This window comes from Coenobita brevimanus, chromosome 90 (assembly GCF_032717465.1).
Source record: "Coenobita brevimanus isolate Jiangsu-jjx chromosome 90, ASM3271746v2, whole genome shotgun sequence".
In the NCBI taxonomy this organism is placed as follows: domain Eukaryota; kingdom Metazoa; phylum Arthropoda; class Malacostraca; order Decapoda; family Coenobitidae; genus Coenobita; species Coenobita brevimanus.
In genome coordinates this window covers 6926182-6949170 of record NC_137043.1, presented here as the reverse complement: position 1 = coordinate 6949170, position 22989 = coordinate 6926182, and positions in this window count along the sequence as shown.

The following is a 22989-nucleotide window of genomic DNA, read 5'->3' as shown; positions in this document are numbered from 1 at the left end:
TTGTGGGAACCGTCTGCCAAGAACATTAACACAAAAATATTTGGACTTACATTATATGAACAGCATAGTTCTGACACAAACTTAATGTCAATTTTTGGTATGAAGTCACCCTGTCTACCATTTCCTTCTCAGTTTTCTATTTACTGTTCTTACCAAAAATAATTTCTCCAGTAACCCCTTCCAGTGCATGCTGTTAGAAAAAAAAAAAAAAACGCTCCTCCCTCCACACTTCGTTAATCTTTGGTCTTCCTCTGTTACATCTTTACTCTCTTCAGGTTCCTGCTATTATGGTCTGCCTATCAACCTTCGTTCCACATTCACACCTGTCTGCCCGTGCACCAACGTTCCCCTACCATTACCCTCACTGCCTAAGCACATGCATCACCATTCCCCCTACCATTACCCTCACTGCCTAAGCACATATATCACCATTCCAACAACCATTACCCTCACTGCCTAAGCACATGTATCACCATTCCAACAACCATTACCCTCACTGCCTATGCACATGGATCACCACCATTCCCCCTAGCATTACCCTCACTGCCTAAGCACAAGCATCACCATTCCAACTACCATTACCCTCACTGCCTAAGCACATGCATCACCATTCCCCCTAGCATTACCCTCACTGCCTAAGCACATGTATCGCCATTCCCTCTGCCATTACCCACAGTCCCGCTCCGCATCACTCACTGCTTTTTCCTTTCTCGGCTGCCAGTTTTATTGATCTGGAAGGCAATACCAGTCGGATATAAAAAAGTTCATCAAAATGTGACCAAGAGAGCTCTGGATGATTCTCTCTCTCTCTCTCTCTCTCTCTCTCTCTCTCTCTCTCTCTCTCTCTGATTTCCTTGAATGTGATTTTTCTTTTTCCAGTCTTGTCCTATTCATCATGTTTTCCAGTCTCCCTGTATTTAACCTCACGATTTTTTTCCCCTTGAATGTTGTACTCCTTTATTCTTAAAACAACACGGATGTTTCTCCCAGCTAAATGAAGTTGTCTGGTATTAATCGGAATAAAGCAAAGAAGTGAGGCACCGGCATTTCAAAAGACTGAAAAAAAATAAAAAAAACGAAGGAGTTACATCAAACCATAAACTTGATGAGGTTGGGGGCCTAGGAGGAAAGATGAGGAGAGGAGGGAACTGAAGAATGCGGAGGGAATGGGTGAAGGAAAAACAAGCGAGGAAGAGATAAACTGAAGAAGGTGGAGGGAGTGATAGAGAAGGGGTAGGATAGAAAATTGAAGGATACGGATGATTGCAATAAGACAAAATTGACCAAAGAAAAAGGGAGAAAAATGAAGGACGAGGAGGGAAAGAGTAAAGGCAAACTGAGGAGGGAGTAAAATGTTAAAGGACTTAGGGGGGAAGGAGAGGAAGAACTACAAGAGGCGGAGGGGAAGAGAGACTGAGCATGAGAAAAGGGAGAGAAAACTGAAGAATACTGAAGATCGAGATAATGATGAAGATGAAAAAGAAAGGATCTGCACCGAAGTACAGAGGCAAGAAGGTGATGGCGGGAGGGGGGACTGAATTATACTGAAGGAAGAAGTGAGAGAAAATGAGGAAGGATGGACAGTTTTAATGAACGTTGATGGAAAGATGGGAAAATATAAGGAGATGGGGGAGTAAGTGAGGTATAATTAGGATAGAAGGCGAGAGAAAAGAGACAGACATGGAAGGAGGAAGTGAGATATTCAAGTGTGTAGAGGAATAGGAGGCAGAACTGTTAGGGGAAAGAGAAAATTGAAGGAGGTGGATACAGGGTTAGGGAGAATGTTGAAGAGGTAAAACTGGAGAACTTAAAGGAAAAGAGTGATGCAAAACTGCGGAGGATGATAATGAAGGGCATGATTTATAGTTATTGACTGTGCGGCGTCATTGCAGCAGACACGCAGCTTTTGCCAAGTCTTAATCTTCCCCCACAGCACGACCGGCAACAGTCAGTGTTACATCACTATTCCATAATATACTGCTTGGTATATAGGAACAAGAGAGTGGAAAAAAAAAAAAAAACTCTGGCAGTCTGATAGATCTGGGAAACGAATTCAAGTTCTTCCAGTTCCAAGCCGGATGTGTAAAGCAGTGCACATGGGATTCCCCCGAAGAACTGAGATGGGGGTGGAAAAGGAAGCACAGGAAACAGGAGTGGCGAAGGAAGCCAAAACATGACTGCGGTGACTTAATTTCAATTAACTCGCACTACCATTGGATTATTTTGCCACAACCGTGCTCTCAAAGCGAGAGCAGGTGTTATGTTTAGATAGGCGCACGCGCACTTGTGTGTGTGTGTGTGTGTGTGTGTGTGTGTGTGTGTGTGTGTGTGTGTGTGACCAAACTAAGAGTTTTTATCAGATTTTAAAAATATTTATTGGACAGGTGGAAGGACACCCAAGGAACTGACATTGTTTTTATTTATTTATTTATTTTTATCCAGAAGAACTACCACATACAAGCACTGCCAGCCACACCACCCACGTGTCAATGTCCCACCCACCTATTTTCTTCCAGGGACTTGCTCCACCATTGACAATTTTTTTTCTCAAGGACTTACTTTATTCCTTGTACCTACTTCACTTCCTGCATCCATTTTCCCTGGAACCTATTTTCCCCTTGATTCATTTTCACAATCTGCTTCCTTTATTTAAAGACTTATTTTTTCATGTTCTTTTTCAACATGGATCTCATCACCCCGTTGGTCCACATTTCCCGTAGACATCATCCACAGGGACCTATTTTCACCATGAATATAATTACTTTTCCCTCATGGGTCTATTTCTCTACATGTGGAAATACCGAAGCCTGAAATGGAACTTCTTTCTTCCACAAACCTATTCCCCCATAAATCTATTTTACCCACTGGGCTTGTGTTCTTACCTGGGCCTACTCCCCCAGCAACAGTCTCCATGGACCCCACAAGGCCGTATTTTCACACATAGATCTAGATTTCCTCATGAATTTACTGGGTATTCATATCATGGACGAACTCACCCAATGGACCTATATTCCCATTACCTGCCCACCTTACTAACCCAACCCTACCCCACCCTCTCACCCTGCCAATCCCACCAACCCACCCCTCCCACCCACCCAGCTCTTCCTACCCACCCAGCTCTTCCTACCCACCAATGCAACCCACCTGACCCATCTACCCACCACCTGGGCTATATCCTGCCCACCCACCCACCAGGCACATCCTGTCCACCCATGCTCACCCACCCCACCCAACCTACCTTTCACCTTGCACACCCTGTCCATCCTGCCCTCCTGACTATCAGCAGGATCACTTGCAAGTTTACAAATGCGCTCGCACACGCGCGCGCGCACACACACACACACACACGCACGCACGCACGCACGCACGCACACACACACACACACACACACACACACACACACACACACACACACAGGAGGAGTGAGTGAGAGAGAGAGAGAGAGAGAGAGAGAGAGAGAGAGAGAGAGAGAGAGAGAGAGAGAGAGCAACCTGCATTTATAATACAGATAGATAAAAGGTAAAGGTTTGGTGGTAGTAGTGGCCTAGCAAGGCAAAGTTAAACAAAGTTTTACATACTTAGGCCAAACTTGGTGGAAGGGTTGGCAGTAATGCAAGACCTAAGAGGTTCAATTTGGAGAACAATCAGTTAAAGGTGAAGGTCACAGGGCAAGGCCAACTCAATGTTTCAGTTTGATTCGGATCAAACTTGCTGGAAGGGTTAAGGCTCAGGAGAAATTGAACAAATTCAGCTTTGAGAGCAATCAGTCAAAGGTCAAGGTCACAGGGCGGAGTGTCAAATGTCTGGTCCTTAGCCAAGTTGGTGGGAGCGGGTGTTACACTCCCTGTGTGCTCCCTCTTGTACATTTTTAGAATACTTCTACAATATCATGGTGCTAAATGAGGACGCCTTCCTGTGGTGACACCCTTATAACTGGGTGGTGGAGCTGCCTAGGTAAACAAAACTTTCCTACCATATCCCCCAGCAGAGGATGGTGGAATGCAACAGAAAGGCAGCTCAAGCCTACGTGTCACCGGGTTCACATTCAGATGAGCCTTGGGCTACATGGCATCAGCTTATACATAGCTTTCCTTAACCACTGCACTGTGAAACTGCTGCTGTGAGCTGATGCAGCTAGTTGAAAGATTGCATGAATATATTTGTAGAGGAAGTTGCAATATCGAACGTGTTGGCCTTCTTAATCCGATGGCATGCTGTATATTCATCCTTGCTTCTCGTGGACAGTTTTGTTGACCTTACGGAACACCTCTTGTGGAAATGGGTTTGATGAAGTCTGTATTAATGAATGCTGTATCTAATTGCTTCCCTACAAAAAGTACGCTCGCAAACAAGGGAAAAACACATTGGTTTAGGAAGAACAAGCCTACAGTATAAATGACGTCATCATATTTAAGTGATGACGCATTTATCTAGTTCTTATTTCAGGTACACGATTATGCTTATCATAAGAGACTCCTCATGTATTGAAACTGTTAATTATAGTTATGTCCAACCCTTTAAGTTTCAGAAATATTTGTAACTGAATGAAAAATATCTGTTCGAAGCATGACTGCTTTACCAAGGCTTCATCGCATTGAAACTATTCGGGGGACGCGGTAGCACAGTGGTAGCGCGCTGGACTCGTAATCGGGGGATTGCGAGTACGAGCCTCGCCCGGGCTGCCGTGCCGGGAGTGGTAGCTCCCTCCTGTAACCCTAGCGGGGCTATATATTCCAATACAGGGCTTAGCTCAGGGGAACTCCATTGCTCCCATTGCATTGAAACTATTAATACTCTGGTATAATAATCGTTTTTAATCAGTTTAACAGAGCTACTTCAATGGTCACTGCTCCTCTGAACTGTCTGATTGCATCCCTTCACCTCTACGACGTGTGAGTAGCACCCGTTTAGCAATAAACTCTCATCCATTTTCTGTCCAGCTCTCTAATGCAAGAGTTAACAGTTACTCCCAATCTTTCATTTATGCAACAAGTCAACTCTGGAACTGTCTCCCTTTGTCTGTATTTCTTAGTGTGCGTCCACACTGGCGACATGTTGCCTGCAGACAAGTTGAAAACACTGCGCGGGACGCAATAGTCGACATTTGGATACAAATCTACTACTTCGTATGGAACATTGTTATAATGTTGGCAACGTGTTGACAATAAGAGTCGACTTGGTGAAGCCGTCCACACTGGATGTCCGCAGACGTGACGGTCATGTCGGCGTGTGAAGACGCCTTGCTGGCAGCTGTTTCCTTGGTTATTTTGTGTGGCCATCGGAGGACACGCCGACGTAGAGTATGGGCAAGACCGTCCTTGTTATACAACAGGAACAGCGAAGGACACCAAGCTATCGTGAACAGGGTCATAGAGGATGATGCCTGTCTTCCGACACGCACATTACAAGAGAAAGGAGTGTTCCAAAACTTCTTTAGGGTATCTAGATCTGATTTTGAATATTTGCTGCAAATAACTGGTACCCATATAAGTAAGGATGACACAAACTTTAGGCAGCCAATACCGGCAACAGACCGCCTTGCTGTGACACTGCGGTTTCTGGCCTCAGGAGACTCCTACAGCAGCCTTGGAAGCACGTTCAAGATTTCCAAGAAAGCAATCAGTCTGATTGTATCAGAAGTCTGTGATGCGTTGATTTCAGCTCTCAGCTAGTACATTAAGGTAAGAGAACCATATGTAATAATGTACAATATTAACATTTAATTGTAATCAAAATGATAGTAAAACACCATGTACGATGAATGTCCTTTAATTCTTATACCAATGCCATTAAACCCCTTTCAGTACCTGTCACCAATTATTCATAACAATACCCTTTACCAATTATGGATAAACAATATGCTTATTACATAACAATACCCTGTACCACTTATAAATGAGCATAATTACATAGTACCATTCAACAATGATATATATATAAAACAATAGTAAATAATCTATCAAGTCCATCATAATCTTGTAGTCAACGATATCAAAGCAACAATATTTTTTTTAGTTCAGTAACGTGTGCTTCATCCGAAATATCGTCCGTGGCATGCACAATCACGTTACATCCATCATTATCTAAGGAGAGGGAGGGCATAGGTGGATACTCATGGTGGTTACAGGATTGAGGAGGATTGTCATACATTCCCTGTTCTGCCTCATACAATATGTTTTGAATTCTATGCTGCACAGTTGCCTGAGCATACTGTGTTTTTAAAGTTCTTAATTTACTTGCCACTAAGTCTGCAAATAATTGGTGTTCATCTCTTTCAGTGTAGCGTCGATGTAATCCTGTCATAATACTATATGCTTTTTCAACCATGTCATTATTTCCTATTGTTTTCTGCGGCACAGATAGCTTTCTAATCTTTGTAGGTGCAGCAGTACTCTGCTCGTCATCTTGCACTGAAGTTTCTATCGCTTCTAGGTCTTCCACACATTCATCAGCGCCGGCCAATGTCGACATGTTATCTCCAGTAATATTCTGATAGACAACAAAATAGTATTAGTGTACAAAACATAATAATAATAATAATAATATTAATATTAGTGTGTGTGTGTGTGTGTGTGTGTGTGTGTGTGTGTGTGTGTGTGAGTGTGTGTGTGTGTGTGTGTGGGCGTGCGCATACAGGGTGTTTCATTAAAAGAAATGCAAACTAAATATGTTATCAGACACCGGCAAATAAGGATGATTGGAGAACAGTGGCCCAAGGTTCGAACAAAGGTGGAATTTCCCGCACTGTGTAGGTGCGCTGGATGGAACATACATCACCGTGCAGGCACCAGCGTCTAGTGGTAGTGATTACTACAATTACAAGGGATACTTCAGTATCGTATTGTTAGCTATTGTTGACAGTATGTACAACTTCCTTTATGTAAATGTAGGTAGTCAAGGTAGGTTGTCAGACGCAGGTGTTTTTTCAAACTCTAGTTTTAGCCGGGCCTTGAGGGATAGTACTTTGAACCTACCATCTTCACACTCACTTTTAGGGCGCGATATTGCCACCCCTTACATATTTGTGGTTGATGAGGCTTTTCCCTTAGCAGAGAACATTATGAAACCCTACCCAGGTAAGCACTGTCCTGTTTCAAACGAGAGAATATTAAACTATCGTTTAAGCAGGGCTAGAAGAGTCGTTGAGAACGTGTTTGGGATTGTTTCGGGGGTATTCAGAGTTTTGCGAAAACCAATGTTGGTGCAACCTGATTCTGCCAAGAAAATAACATTAGCATGTGTATATTTACACAATTTTCTACGAAGGAGTTCGACATCCCAACAATTATACACCCCTCCACGTACTTTTGATGCTAATGATATGGACTATGACACTGTTATCCCAGGTTCTTGGAGGCAAGTAGATCTACCAGCTGTTGAAGCGACGCTGATGCCACTAGAACCACTACCGAAGAACAATACGGATGGTAGGAGCATCCGTAGGGAATTTACAGAGTACTTCATCAGTGATATAGGTCGTGTAAGCTGGCAAGATAGACACGCGCACATGAAAAGTGTATACCAGTGATTCCAATTATGCTTAGTTTCCTAACCACACTAATGTACTGCATTATGCACATGGGACATGATAAAGTAAAGATAGTACAGCGAATACTCCACAGGTATACTAGTAATTCCAATTATACTTTGTTTTCTAATCACAATATTGTAAGCTTTCATATGGAACAAAATGACAATATATGTAGTACGATAAAAGAATCTGCACATTATCTTACTTGAAATCCAGCGTCGTATGTCTTGTGAGGTGTGTGTTTGTCCGCCAAGAACAACATACTGTTGAATGCAAACCAATGGCTGTGGTATGTATCACCAGCTCCGCTTCCGGATTTGTTCTCTCTTTTTTTTTTCTTTTTTTTTTTTCAGTTCTCTTCTGAACTGTGCAATAAGATTCTCCATTTTCTTTTCTGCCTCATTTTTCTCCACCTTCAGAATGCCTGCAATCTCGCGCCACGAATCGGACCTCTTGATTCGGTGCTTATACAGCACATGGGTGGGATCCCACAGCAAAGGGTGACTGCGGTAACAATCTATTAACTGTATCGTTACCTCTCTCGTCCACTCCATGCTTACGTTCGCTGTCCTTGACGTCGTCGCGTTGGTCTGTGTCTGAGGTGTCTGCCCAGATATCTCCCCCCAACATTACTCGTAACTCGTCCACATCAGGGTTGCCAACATTTCGCCAACAAATTCGTACCAGCATGTCTACTACACTGTTCCTAAACGACTTAACAACTTGTTGCCCAACTTGTTATATTTTGTGTTGTCACCGTGTTTTGTCGCCAATGTGTACGCACCCTTACTTCCTATGATCTCCAGTCTTTCAAACGCAGTGTGTCCAGGCATCTCGAAATGAACGGATCTTGAATTTGGCTTCCTTTTATATTGTTTTTGTTTTTTCTTGGAAGGAACGGTTTGCGGGCTCCTGGCCTTTGGTTCCTTCTTTCTTGCATTTAAAAAAAACTGCGATGGGAATATGGATCTGGATATAAACACTAAACTCCTTTTTCTCTAACTTGGCCTAAAATTACCATCTCTTCATCTTGACTGCTGAGTTGTAAAAAGATATTAACACTTGAATATGATGATAGTCATCAAGAAGTGATGTGGAATGATACAGGAGAGCACTATCTTTTTCTGTCACTCAGCTACATGAAATAAACAACAGAAGGAAGAATTTCCAGGCCAAGTTAAGGTAACAGATGGTGTAGAGGCGGACGAACTATACTTTCACTCTGATGACGTCTTGTGCTAAATAGGTGTCAAAAAAAAAAAAAAAGAATATCATGGTCGACACTTAATATAGTTTGACTTTAGTCCTGCCATTCAGAGAGGTAATTCTTCAGTGGAATTAAATCGTCCCGTGGTAGGCTAGGTAATGCTTGGAAAGGCATTGTCGTACTGAAGTGATTAAGCCATTCAGCATGATGACATCTTTTCATTAGCCTATAGTCTTGCTATCATCAAAAGATTTTCCTTAGATCTAAAAACTTCCGGAGTTGAAAATGTTGGATACAGCCTTCATTAACTTGTCGCCACAAAAATTTTTTTCCTGTCTTCAATAGCCTATGCATTGTCTGAAGTTAACTTTAAGATTAGGAATGGGCTGAGTATCTAGCCTCTAAATAGTCAGAGGTCAGTTAAAACAATAGGGGTGGTGGTGGAGTATTTAGCCTTTAAACCGTCTCGTGTTAATTTTAACAACTGGGATGGTGGTGAATAATCTAGCCTGTAAATAGTCAGAGGTTAGCTAAAACAATAGGGATGGTGGTGGAGTACCAAACCTTTTAACCTTCTGATGTTAGTTTTAACAATAAGGATGATGGTGGTGTAATCAATAGCATCGTTAGACCACAACCAAGAAGACACACATTCGATTCCCTGACCGACCATGTGATTTGTGTTCCGTGTCTTCCTTAATTCATCCTGTTCATGCAGTACCAGGAACTGTTATGGGGACATGAATTGTTAAGTGATGGTTGTGTATTACAGTTTGTGGGGATAGTTACAATATAATTATAAAAGCGCGTCATCACATTGCAATAGCTAGCCCCTTCAAATCAAATGATGTTCTTGCTGCAAACAATTTTATTCAGTTTAGAAAGGTTCCCTAGCAGGGTGAAGGGCATCTCTGGCGAAGTCAAAAAGATGGTGGCGGCCTCTAATAATTAAATAAAAAAAATAAACAAATAAAAAATTCATAAGGCGGTAAAAACCAATAAAAAGAAACACAGGCTGAGGGAAGCCGGAGTACAACCATCAGGAAAGTGTTTGTTAGGACTAAGGAAAGACACACAATCTACTCTTGAACCCTTCCATTCCGTGACGTATTATATTTTAGTTTTACTACTTCAGGGTCATTTTGTTTTGGGGAAAAAAAAAAAAACAGTCCCTGGTGTTGTTGAAATTAAAAAGAACGTTACGCTTAGAGATTATTAATTTGTTTAGTTATCTCCTGCAGCAAGGTAACTATTTCTTTTAATTCTTGTTACCTATAGACGAAAAATGTTCAGCTTACTAAACATACAATGAAGAAGTTCACTGAAGCTAATTCGCACCCCGGAAATGAAAAATATCGTTTAATTACCAAGAAAACGGCAAACAACTCCGTTGGTGGAGGTAAGTATAATAATAGTAATAATCTATCTATCTATCTATCGCCAGACGCCTCAATCCCGTTCGGGGTGGCCACAAACAAATCGCCTCCACGTCGCCCTGTCCCCCGCAATTTCACTGCCCCGCTCCCAACTCACATCCCCCTCTCTCATATACCTCTCCACTCCATCCCTCCATCTCATCCTCGGCCTCCCCCTCCCTCTTCCCCCCTCCACCTCACTCACATACACTCTCTTCGTCAGTCTTTCACCCTCCATCCTCTCCACATGGCCAAACCACCTCAGTGTATTCCTCCTAACGCTTCCTATCACATCCACATTAGTAATACAGCTACTACTACTAATAATACTAATACTAATACTAATAATAATAATAAATCGACTGCAGTTAGTAAGAACACAGCATACTCGTGATGTAAAACGTCATTGTCGTCTAGGAGTTATGCACTTCTTCCCGATGACGGAATTCTATTAGTACTACTTTAATTTTTTTTAACCTTCAGAGATACTTTTCAAACTGGAAGGACTACATACAACCTTTTTTGCACCCTTCACTATGAGAGATTTTCGCTGCTTTGCATCAGACCTCGTCGTGGAGGCGAGAATAATGTGAAATGACGACACAGTAGTAAATGGGCTAATCTGCTTATTACGCATGCAGTTCATCTTGGTAGTACAGAGTCCTATGGATTAATAAGCCAATTCAGTATAATGACGACTGTATCTGAGTCTTTCTGTGTACAGTAAACTAACATATAGCTTAGAGACTTCAACTGGAAAGGTTAGTTTTGCTACTCAGTAACCCATCAGGCCATAATTCTTCCCCGAATGAAATCGCCTGGAGATAGCATACTCGTGATGTAACACCTTCTAATGTATTCTTCCTCTTATCACATTATTTTAATTACCTTTGAAGAAATTTCTCGAAGTGAAGGGAGTAGATATTGTGTTCACTGCCCACGAGTACGAAAGACTTTTTTTTTTTTTTAAGATATTCTTGATGAGGAAACATACACTAAAAGTTTCTGTCAGAAATTGGTAAATATTTTTCAAGATACGTGCAAACTTTTCCTGGAAGCAGATGATTTGACGCCACCTGCTCAGAACAGGCACTCAGGTACTCACATAGACATACACTCACTCACTTACTAAAACACACACACACACACACACACACACACACACACACACACACACACACACACACACACACATGTTCTAGTGTCTGACATTTTTTTCCACACCGGAGCATGTCTCTCGCTACTGTACACATTATACTCGTATTATTCATATTTAGAGAAAATGTGTTGTAGCACTGAGATAAGAATCCAAATGCCACTTTAGTGTAGTGTGGTGTGGGAATGAAATGAGCGCTAGACTTGCAAAGCCCAGCATTTTCTATCATAAACAACGAGGGTAAAGGGAAGGCGATAGAGAAATATGAATTGTATATATGTTAAGTCTTGGGGGAACACATACACCCTACTGGTATACTGTAATGTAATCAATACTACTTTATTGAGGTATATAATGTGCATGGTAATGTCGTGATGCTTCTATTCATGTATAAATCCCTGGTGTCTGTGGGGTTTGGCACCTCTGCATTTATGCTGACCCAAGGACCACTCCCAGTGGGGAAGCCGGCCAGCAAGCGCACGTATCATTCAAACGAGAGGGACGTATTTACTGCTCTCTCTGTGTCGCAGTTGTATCTTTCTGTGGCCAATAAAGAGAGATAAATCTGCTCAGCTTTCTGTCACCTGCACACGCTATCTCTACCATTCCTTTAACAGGATCTACACCGATTCCCACCATCTCCAGTGTGAGAAGACATTTGGTGGAGAGTGTCAGCCGGAAGTGACTTCGACCAGGCAGAACGTTATATCTTGATAACCTTGCTTGGAACAGTGCAGTCACGTCTAAGCTGATATATAAATTGGTGATCAGCGGAGGGATTCCAATAAGCTGATATATTAGTGAATAGTTGAGGAATTCCTACAAGCTAACAGAAACACACACACACACACACACACACACACACACACACACACACACACACACACACACACACACACACACACACACACTACTTTTCCTAACCGTCCCCTCCCACACACACATTTTTACCTTCCATCTCCTCCCACCCCTCCACACACACAGTCTTTCCCCCCATACGCACACTAGCCCATCAAAACAACTTCCACCCCGTCTAAGGAGCCCCCACACCAACAGTCAGGCACCCAGGGTAACTGCCAGAGTTTTATCAAAGTATCGGATACCAAACTGAACTATTTACATTTCTGGTTCAACTTTGCCAAAGCTATTTCTTATTTTTTCCTCCCTCTCAGGTTTTACTGTTGTCATCCTTAGCATCGTACTCCTCTCCCCGTTCTCTCTGTCTCGGTCTTTGTCTGTCTCGGTCTCGATTTCGGTCTCAGCAATTTCCTATCCATAAGATGTTGGCAATCAACCTTCTCACCAGATCTGGCTATAATCGTATTCAAAACTGGCTGAGAAAACTGCTACACAGCAACTCGATCCCTTAACTACCAACAGCTTGGTCACTTATTTTTATCAGTCAGTGACAAAGTGATGTTCGAATGCTTGCTTCATCTCCAAAAAGGTGCCATCGTATTTAAGAGGTTAATGAGGAGCTTAAGCAAACCATTAACCACTCAGTAAGATTACGTCATTATTAGCTGGTTTCTGCTTCCCACTGAAAATTTTATTCAACTCAGGGAAGACCCCTCGTATTGAAACATTTAAGGTTAGATATAATTCTTACGGCCCTTTACTAACTCAGTCCGGTTACGTATTTTTTCATTACATCATTGCTGTTATCAGAACATTTTTTTCATTGTAAGAAAGAGCTATAGTAGTGAAGAGGCCAATGAAACCTGTATATAACCCCAATTATTCCAAGGTCTGAAGTCTCGTCGGTTGAGGAAGCTCCCTAACATATTTCCCTAAGCGATTTAGAATGCATATTACACCTTACTGTTCTCTTCCGTGTCATCAAATCCTTCCAAAATCGCAATACTTTACATAAACAACTTAAAAAACGATATTAACCTATCCTATCTACAAATAAATCGCAAAAGAAGAGGTGTCAGGGAAATTCTTAACTAACGAGAATATGAGCTGTCTCTCCTAAGCTGAATGCAATCGTCTGCAGACATCAGGACTGTAGAAGACGTCACCAAACTATTGCATGAAAACCTTTCCCAAGCTGAGTAAAATTATCAGAAAGAGGTAGCAACATGGTAAGACGTCATCGTAGGGAAGGGAAGATTAAACACACACACACACACACACACACACACACACACACACACACACATAAAGAGAGAGAGGAGATGCCACAGGGCTTTTGGTGCCAACTGTACGTGACATACCCATAGTATAATACTTACGTCTTTTTTTTAATGACCTTACCCTTTACATTTGAACTTTGTTGCTCCCAAAATAAACACGTGTTTCCTTCATGCTCTGTATTCGGTATTCCAAATCTGGTGCAATGCTATCCATCTGCCATGGATGAACTTAAATGTATTTCACACAAAAATTTTACCTTTTCCATAGACTGTCGTTAGTTTTTTATTTTTTATTTTTTCAGGTTTGTGCAGTTCCATCCATACTTTTACCATAATACTGTAAACAATCGCAGAAAAAAGTAAAGGGGTATTCAGTGGAGAGTATCTCTCCGACAAGGGGAACGTGATTTCTAAACCACTTTCCATAATGGGTTAGGTTTCCACATCAGTGATTAGGGTTCCGAAAAATGTGTTTTCCGGATCCAGAATCTGTAATACGATCCGGATCGGTCCCAAAAGATAACAGATGTGGGCTATCTACCCACCAAATTTTGTTCAAATCTCGTTTTTAGTTTTTGACTAATCCTGCTACCAAACAAACTAATAATCAAATAAACAGGGGGAAAACATACTCTCCTTGTCGGAGAGAACAAAGATTTAGTTAAACACACAACGCCGCTGGGCAACAGCTTGCTGGTACAATAACCACAAGAGGTTTTCACAAACCTCAAAAAACACAAAGTTTTATACCCAACACCTATCAGGTGTCTGAGAGAATAATTGACAACCATGACTATTCAGCATTTCATTTCAATATTGCTGTACGACCAAACAATCTCTCTCTCTCTCTCTCTCTCTCTCTCTCTCTCTCTCTCTCTCAAATGTCATCATACATAGACTGATAAGCACAACTGTTGAGTAGAATATTAGTCATCTGTGTGTGTGTGTGTGTGTGTGTGTGTGTGTGTGTGTGTGTGTGTGTGTGTGTGTGTGTGTGTGTGTGTGTGTGTGTGTGTGTTATGGAGTCCGTTGCAGGATTTTCGTGGTGGCAAGACGTCTGATGGATCAAGGTTGCTGGAGAGATGAAAGTGCACAAAAGTTACATTGGAGAATGTGAGACTGTCTCCCTGGCTCCTTTCCTCTCTGTCGTTCTTGCTCCCCCCTCCCCCTTTCTGTATATACCGTACACACACACACACCCCCACACACACACATATATATATATATATATATATATATATATATATATATATATATATATATATATATATATATATATATATATATATATACTGTATACCAAGTCAACAGTTCATTAAAACATCGAACTCTCCAAAATGGTTTGATAGTAACTGTGTCAGAGTAACAGCCCAAAAGTCATTAGCATATAACTCTTACCTAAAATCAAAAGCATCTGAATCACTCTCTCAATTTAAAATTGCTAGAAACCATGCAAAAGTGTAATAAATCTCGCAAAATCAAATTTTCTTCCAAATCAAGCATCAAAACTACTTAACAACCCTAATGACAATAAATATTCTGGTCAACTCTCAGTTCTTTCAAAAATAACTTTAACAAATCATCATCCAATACCCCACTATAATCTTCAGATGGCAACATTACAAATGACCCGCGTGGGAAAGCAGATATCATTGCCAGTACATTTGCCAGAAATTCTACCATAGAGGATGCCAGCCAGAACGTCCCAGTATTAAAACTTGACTCTCCCGAAATTGTTCCACTTAAAATACAGATATGTAAAATCCATCCTAGACAATTTACCTGCCAACAAAGCTCCAGGCCCAGATGGAATTCCGTCAATTTTTTTGAACAAGTGTTCCCCAGGACTTGCCTCTGTTCTAGCTAAATCATTCAGACTATGCATACATACTTCTTCATTCCGTAATTCATGGAAAGAAGCCAATATCCACCCAGTTCCAAAGAAAGGAAGTTCGTCTGACCCCTCTGATTACAGACCAATAGCTGTCACATATTCTCTTGGTAAGGTATTTGAAACTTTAATTAATAAGCACATTGTTAAACATCTTGCATCCAACAACTTCATTAGTGATAGACAATATGGTTTTCGCCACGAAAGATCCACCATTGACATACTCAATTTCCTGACTCATACCATCCATCAATCAACTGACCTACATGGAGAAACTCATGCAGTAGCCCTTGATATTTCTAAAGCTTTTGACAGAGTATGGCACCGTTCCCTGCTGTCTAAACTCCCTTGCTGTGGACTAAAGTCTTTTGTTCCTTTGATTTCCTCATATCTCAGCGACAGAAAAATAAATGTAAAAGTAGATGATGTATATTCCAATTTCCACTCAATTAACGCTGGCGTGCCGCAAGGATCGTTTTTTTTTTTTTTTTTTTCACCGACCCAGTTCCTGGTTCATATTAATGATGTCTTATCTATCTCCCACAATCCCAGCCATTCATGTGCAGATGACACAACACTTCATAGTTCATTAACACTCAGACACCCTTTTACAAAGTCTGATATCTCTACTCTCAACTTAGTACAGCCATCTCCATAAATCAAGACTTATCTACAATCAGTGAATGGGGATAAACCAACCTTGTCTCATTTAATGGTAGTAAAACTAAATATATACAATTTACTAATAGACAGGTATTGCCAGATTCGTATATTACCTTCAATGGTACAAATATTCCCATCTCCAAAAGTATTGAAATTCTCGGTGTCTCACTTAACAATGCCCTCAACTGGACCTCTCATGTCAGATCACTTGCTAAAACCGCCTCTAAGAAACTTGGATTATTGTACCGAGTCCGTAACTTCCATCACTGACGAGCAGTTAGCTATAATTTATAAGAGTCATGTGCGCTCTCAGCTTGAATACTGCTCACCCTTGAGGAATGGATGTGGAGAGGTTGCATTAAAACAACTAGACAAAATTCAGAACAAGGCTGTTAGAATTATTAACAACCCTGCCATTACTAATAAACTACCTCCCCTACAAGTAAGAAGGAATGTTGCCTCCCTTGCATTATTTTACAGATATTTTTATAGCAAATGCTCAGACGAAGTTGCGTCCATTATGCCACCTCTCCATGTCTTCCCTCGTGCTACACGGGCATCTGGTAGCTCTGATGATTGGAATGTCACCCAGCCATATTGCAGAACTTCTGCCTATCAAAAGTCTTTCATTCCCCGAACTGCATCTCTCTGGAACTCGCTTACCCAAAGTTGTTTCCCTCAAAACTTCAATCTGCAGCTGTTCAAGTCTGTTACAGATATTCAGATATTTTATGAACAGAGGACACCAGTAATCTGGTGTTTGGATTATTATTTTTTATTCATTTATTTTTCCTTCCTCAGTCCTGTTATTTAATTTATATTTATATACATAAATAAATATATATATATATATATATATATATATAGATAGATAGATAGATAGATAGATAGATAGATAGATAGATATAGATAGATAGATAGATAGATATAGATATATAGATAGATAGATAGATAGATATCTTTTCGTGTGGTAAGAATAAACTTAAAATATCGTATTGACTAGATGAATGGTTTGCTTAGCTTCTCATTAAACTGTTTATATATTTTTTTTACTTATTACTAATTAGAACAGCTCGAATTAAACTGGTTAACCAGCGTCTTTCAGTTGTGCGTAATATACATCACTAGTTTATCAGTTTTACCAACAGTCAATTTTGTTTAGTTCTGAAGTGATTATTCAAACTGAATAAGTTATATATTAGATTTTTAAGTGTCTCACCAGTATAGTTCTGTTCTAAGCTTGATATAAGTGTCTGGTACAGGAGTAACTAAATAAGAAAATAGGTCGATAGACTGAAGAAAATAATTTGCTATAAGGAAATCACAGGCTTTATATGTTCAGGGATACTGTACAGATTAATTTCTCTCATTTTAGGGGATTACTCTTTTAATTATATATACACTAGTTCTCTGTCTTATTACGACAGAAGAAGAGGCTTAATATTAAGACCTATCGACGTCACGAGGTACATTCAGAGAGAGAGTCGAATATTACTAAGCCACAATCTTCCTCTAGAATAACTGTACGGCACACAACAATCAGGTCCCTGACTTTTATACTTGGTGAACAGAGACACAAGGGAATATAATACAAGCAGTTTCTCTCTCTCTCTCTCTCTCTCTCTCTCTCTCTCTCTCTCTCTCTCTTGTTGGATTTTCAAGGCGGCACGACGGCTGATGGATTAAGGTCGCTGGGGAGATTCACTAACAAAGTTACGTTCAGTTCATTCTTGTAGCTCAGATTAGTTTTTCAGGAAGGGCGAGGAGAGAAGAGAGTGTAGAGTCTTCCTGTATCTCTTGTTCATCCTACAAAAAAAAGATATCAGAGTTATAGGAGACATATCTTAAGTTACCCTTGTTTTTGCAGGAAGAACGAGGAATGTTGTGCAGAAATTTCGTTGTTCTTCCTGCAGCCAAAGCTCTTTACTAATGAGGGGGAATTAATAGTAAGTTTGTCTGCCAATACGGGACCAGAGGAGTACTGGAAAATGTAGCAGCTTTCTTCCACATATCTGGTGAGGTAGACTGGCTAGCTGCCAAAATCTGCTTTCATAGTAGCAGTGGAATTTGTGTGTGTGTGTGTGTGTGTGTGTGTGTGTGTGTGTGTGTGTGTGTGTGTGTGTGTGTTTAATCTAATATGTGGATTTAATTTCAACACATACACACACACACACACACACACACACACACACACACACACACACACACACAACTTGACATGATTGAAGGGACTGACATAACTGGTATCATCATCATCATCATCATCACAACATTTATCTTTTCTGCAAAGATGGGATTAACCAGGAACCAGAAACAACGCATAACTAGAGGCCCCCCATGGAGGGAATCAGACCAGCCGCGAGCCGATACATATTCAGCGCGGCATGGAATATGACCTTGACCTTGACCTACTGTACTTTTACCAATTTCGAACCCGTAGGTGATTTTCATCCCTCCTACTCACAAGCAAAATTTTGTGATGTCTCTTTGAGCGGTTGTGAAGTTATCGTGGTAACAGACACACAAACCATGACCTATTTTACCAATTTCAAAACTCGTGATCTATTCTCCTCCTCTAATACACATCTGTAAAATTTTGTGATGATATATTGAGCGGTTGCGAAGTTATCGTGCTAACAGACACATAGTCATCCACACACACAGAAAACTTGAAACCAATACCAGCTTCGCTATCACTACTGATAAAAATGTTACAGAAGTGTAGAGGTGCAAGGACAGGCTTTCTCAGTGCAATACATGAAAGGCAGATGACCAACCTACTTACCATGACAGTCTTATAGGATTGAACACTTGTAGTCATCGCTTGGGATCGATCGTTCCTACTGGCGCTCCCATTATTACTTGCAACACATGTCAGATTGGTTTCTGGTGAAACAGGCTTTCTATCAACTTTTTTTTTTTCATATTTAACACTTTCTTTCATTATTATTATTATTATTATTATTAGTAGTAGTAGTAGTAGTAGTAGTAGTAGTAGTGGTGGTGGTGGTGGTGGTGGTGGTAATAAGAGCTATTTTTATCAGTTTTGTGGTTATATATATATATATATATATATATATATATATATATATATATATATATATATATATATATATATATATATTGTTACATAGCCTATGATTTCATCATTGTGTAATTCTAACGTACAGTATGCTGCATGTTTGATCACGAGCGTGTTCTACCTCACTCCCCCCTTCTAACCCTTATAGTAGAGTAAGTCGTTCTTTCTATTGTTCAGAGCAGGATTGTCAACTCTTTGTCCCCTATGGCTTCATTTGCGCGTCCTTCTTACAAGTTGTATCAAGCTCTGCCGGCCCCTATATAATGAGCTCAGTCTCTGCATTAATTGCCACTTAGATCTACTCCTCATTTTGTTCACATCTCTGTCCTCCCCTGTACAGTTGTTATTATTGTGAGTGCTCAGGAAGTCTCCAACCATCTAGCAGCTGTGTAATTTGAGTATAACTGTTATTACATTTTTTCTTGTACTGTATAGCATAAGGTGTTAATTCGTAGGCCTAGTGAGGTTTTTGTGATTCATGTGTTTTGGGTGTCAGCCATTATTAATAATATTTTGTATCTGTAATAATATATCTTGCATTCACTGAGCATTATCCGGTTTTCTCATTTTATCAGGGCTGACTTAGATAAATTTACTCTTGCTAATTTCGTGTTAATAGAGGCTATTGCAGTTAACCATATATTTAACCTGTTTTTGCCATTACATTATCCTTATGAGTCCTGAATGTTTAGTTGCTAGTTTGAGCATTAAACTTTAACTTGTAATTTTACCTAACTCTTTTGTTTTGAACCTGGAACTTTACGGGACAGTAGTGATTTTTAGTATTCTCACTTAAAGTGTACATTATCTTTCGCTGTTCCGTAACATAAATTTGGCGACCTCTTATCAGGATATTCAGGATATTATCATAAGGATATTGCTTGATATTTTGTGACTGTGATTTATTCATGATGTTTACTATTACTACACTTGATGAAGCCAAAGATTTTTTGTCAAATGTGCAAACAGTGTGTGATATAGAAAACAGAACAAAGAATGAACTTAAGCTTGTTGCTCAACAATTGGGAATTGCTGTTCGCTCTCATCATTCTAAAGATCAAATTGTTGACATGATTAATGAAAGCTTGTTTAATGTAACTTCTCCAAATGAGCAAACGCAGATTGAATTAGCTAAGTTACAGCTAGCCCTGCAGGAGGCTCGTGCTAAGGAGGCTGACTTTCAGGCTCGTGCTAAGAAGGCTGAGTTTCAGGCTCGTGTTAAGGAGGCTGAGGCTAACGAGGCTGAGTGTCAGGCTCGTATTCAGGAGGCACAGGCACAGGCTCAGGCACAAATTGAACTAGCTAGGATTCAGGCAGACCATGAGTATCGCATGAAACAAGGTGGAACTGGATCATCTAGCTCTGATGATTTTGATGTGGCTAAAAATGTTAAACTTGTCCCTCCTTTTAATGAATCTGATTTAACAAAGTATTTTCAGTTGTTTGAGAGGGTAGCTACAGGTTTTAATTGGCCCAAAAAGTATTGGCCAGTACTCCTTCAAACTGTTCTCACTGGTAAAGCTCAAGTAACTTATGCATCTTTGCCTCAGGATCAATCTGATAATTATGATGTAGTTAAGAGCTTGATTCTTAAGGCCTATGAGCTTGTTCCTGAAGCCTATAGAGTAAAATTTAGGACAACTTATAAGCAAGATAAGCAATCCCATGTTGAGTATGCAAAAGTCAAAGAAGATCTGTTAGAGCAGTGGTTGAATTCTAAGAATGTGGATTCTGATTTTAGTAAATTTAAGCAGATGATTTTGCTGGAGGACTTCAAAAGCTGTATTAATAAAGATGTACGCCTATATCTTGATGAGAAAAGAATAGATACTTTGTCTGATGCTGCAGTTTTAGCTGATGAATATGTTCTCACTCACAAGAGATATTCTAAAGAAAAAAGGAAAGCTGAGAGTAAGTACGTTGCCTCTACTCAGAGTACAGGTAACAGGAAAGAGAATAAAGATGATGTTTCTCAGGAAGTAAATACCAGCTCCACCTCTAGATTTCAGAAAAGTAAATGTACTTATTGTAGTAAGCTTGGTCATACTACGGAGAAATGTTTCAGGAGACAGCGTGATGTGAACAAAAAGGAGTCTTTAAATATTCAGTCAATTGGTCTAGTGTCCACCCTTGAGAGTTCCCAGAATTCTTTAACTGAGTTAACTGAACCTGCTTTGAGGGGTAAATTAAATCCTCATGATGAAGCTCCTCTTTTGAGCAGTAACATGGGTGACACTCTCAAGAGTTCATGTGCTAATTTCCTGTCTGATGGTTTTGTCAGTCCTCTGGACAGTAATGACGGGAAATTAGTTAAAATAAATCGTGATATAGGTGCTTGCCAATCCCTTATGCTGACCAGTGTTCTAGGCTCTAATGTTAATTCCTCTGATGAAACTGTAATCTTACAAGGTGTAGGGAATAATTACTTCTCTGTCCCTCTGTGCAGAGTGAATTTAGAGTCTGGTTTTGTTAATGGTTCCGTTATGGTTGGGTTGGTTGAGACACTCCCAATGTCAGGTGTAACTTTCTTACTTGGAAATGATATTGGTGGAAGTCAAGTGTGTCCAGCTCCTCAGTTGTCTAGTGAGCCAGTGACTGCGACCCAGGATTGTCATGTCCCTGATGTGTTCTCTGCATGTGCTGTCACTAGGGCTAAGTCGAAAGTTACTGGTGACTTAGAGGATAATGATGATGATGATGTTATCCTATAGTCTGACAGATCGAAACGTAGGGTTTTGGTGGAGTCACCCCCTCCCTGCACTGTTGCCACGTTTCCGAGCTGACCTCTCCATCAGCGATGACCTTGACACTGTTTCCCTCTTGTGATCTCCGTTTTTCTAATACCCCCTATACCCCTGCCACCAACACCCCCTATACCCCTACCCCCAACAACACCCCCATCAACAACACCCGCTATACCTCCACCACCAACACCTCCTATAAATATAGACCCCCACCATCAACACCTGTATAATAATTAGCCGTTGATAATTGCTATACTTTTATTGAGAGCATACATTCTACCCTATTGCTCAAACTCCCTAATCTTACAATCCCATCTGTCTTAATCCTTCCCACTGCCTTCGTTCCCTAAATCCCTTAATTGATCTATTTTTAACCTAAGTGTCCCCACACCTTTTAAACCATTTACCTCTCTGTCACTATTCTCCACCATATGTATCAACTTGTATTATATTGTGTATAGAACTTTCATACTGTATGCTGTACTACTGTATAATGTATAAGAATACCCACTGTTTAGTGGAAATAAAGTTTTATTATTATTATTATTATTATTATTATTCTCTCTCTCTCTCTCTCTCTCTCTCTCTCTCTCGCTAGATTTTGTTATGTGTCATCCATGGTTTTTTACTTCCATTTTTATGTATGGATTATAATTTTGACTTTATTTCCGCACCACCCTTGAGGTAAAAGTCACGGCGCGTTTTTTTTATAGAGGTTTCCCCAATAGGCCTAAATCCTGTAGGGGGTTGGTGACCTCCCACAGCGTACACACAAACACGTGTCGCGTGAGTGCTGCCACCCCAGAGCCGTTTGATATATTTATTTTAATTATGAAAGGATCGCCTCTTCCCACTTTTATCCCTTCAAATTTTCTTGCAATTATACTTGCTAAATTAATTAGCAATGTTAGAAGTGTTGGGGAAGTAAATAATAATTAGAATATTTTTAGAGCAACACTGCCAAATTTTTATGCCACGTTTCTCTATTATCGTATAATATAGTATGCAGAATAGTTTTATTCTTCCTTGATACATGTCAGCACTTTCATTACAGTTATATTAGTATGAGTTATGTTTATGTATCATTCCTACTACACAAACCACAGGCGTTATACATCGTAGGGTTAGGAAACATGGCAATAGTGTAGGGAGGGGGTGACT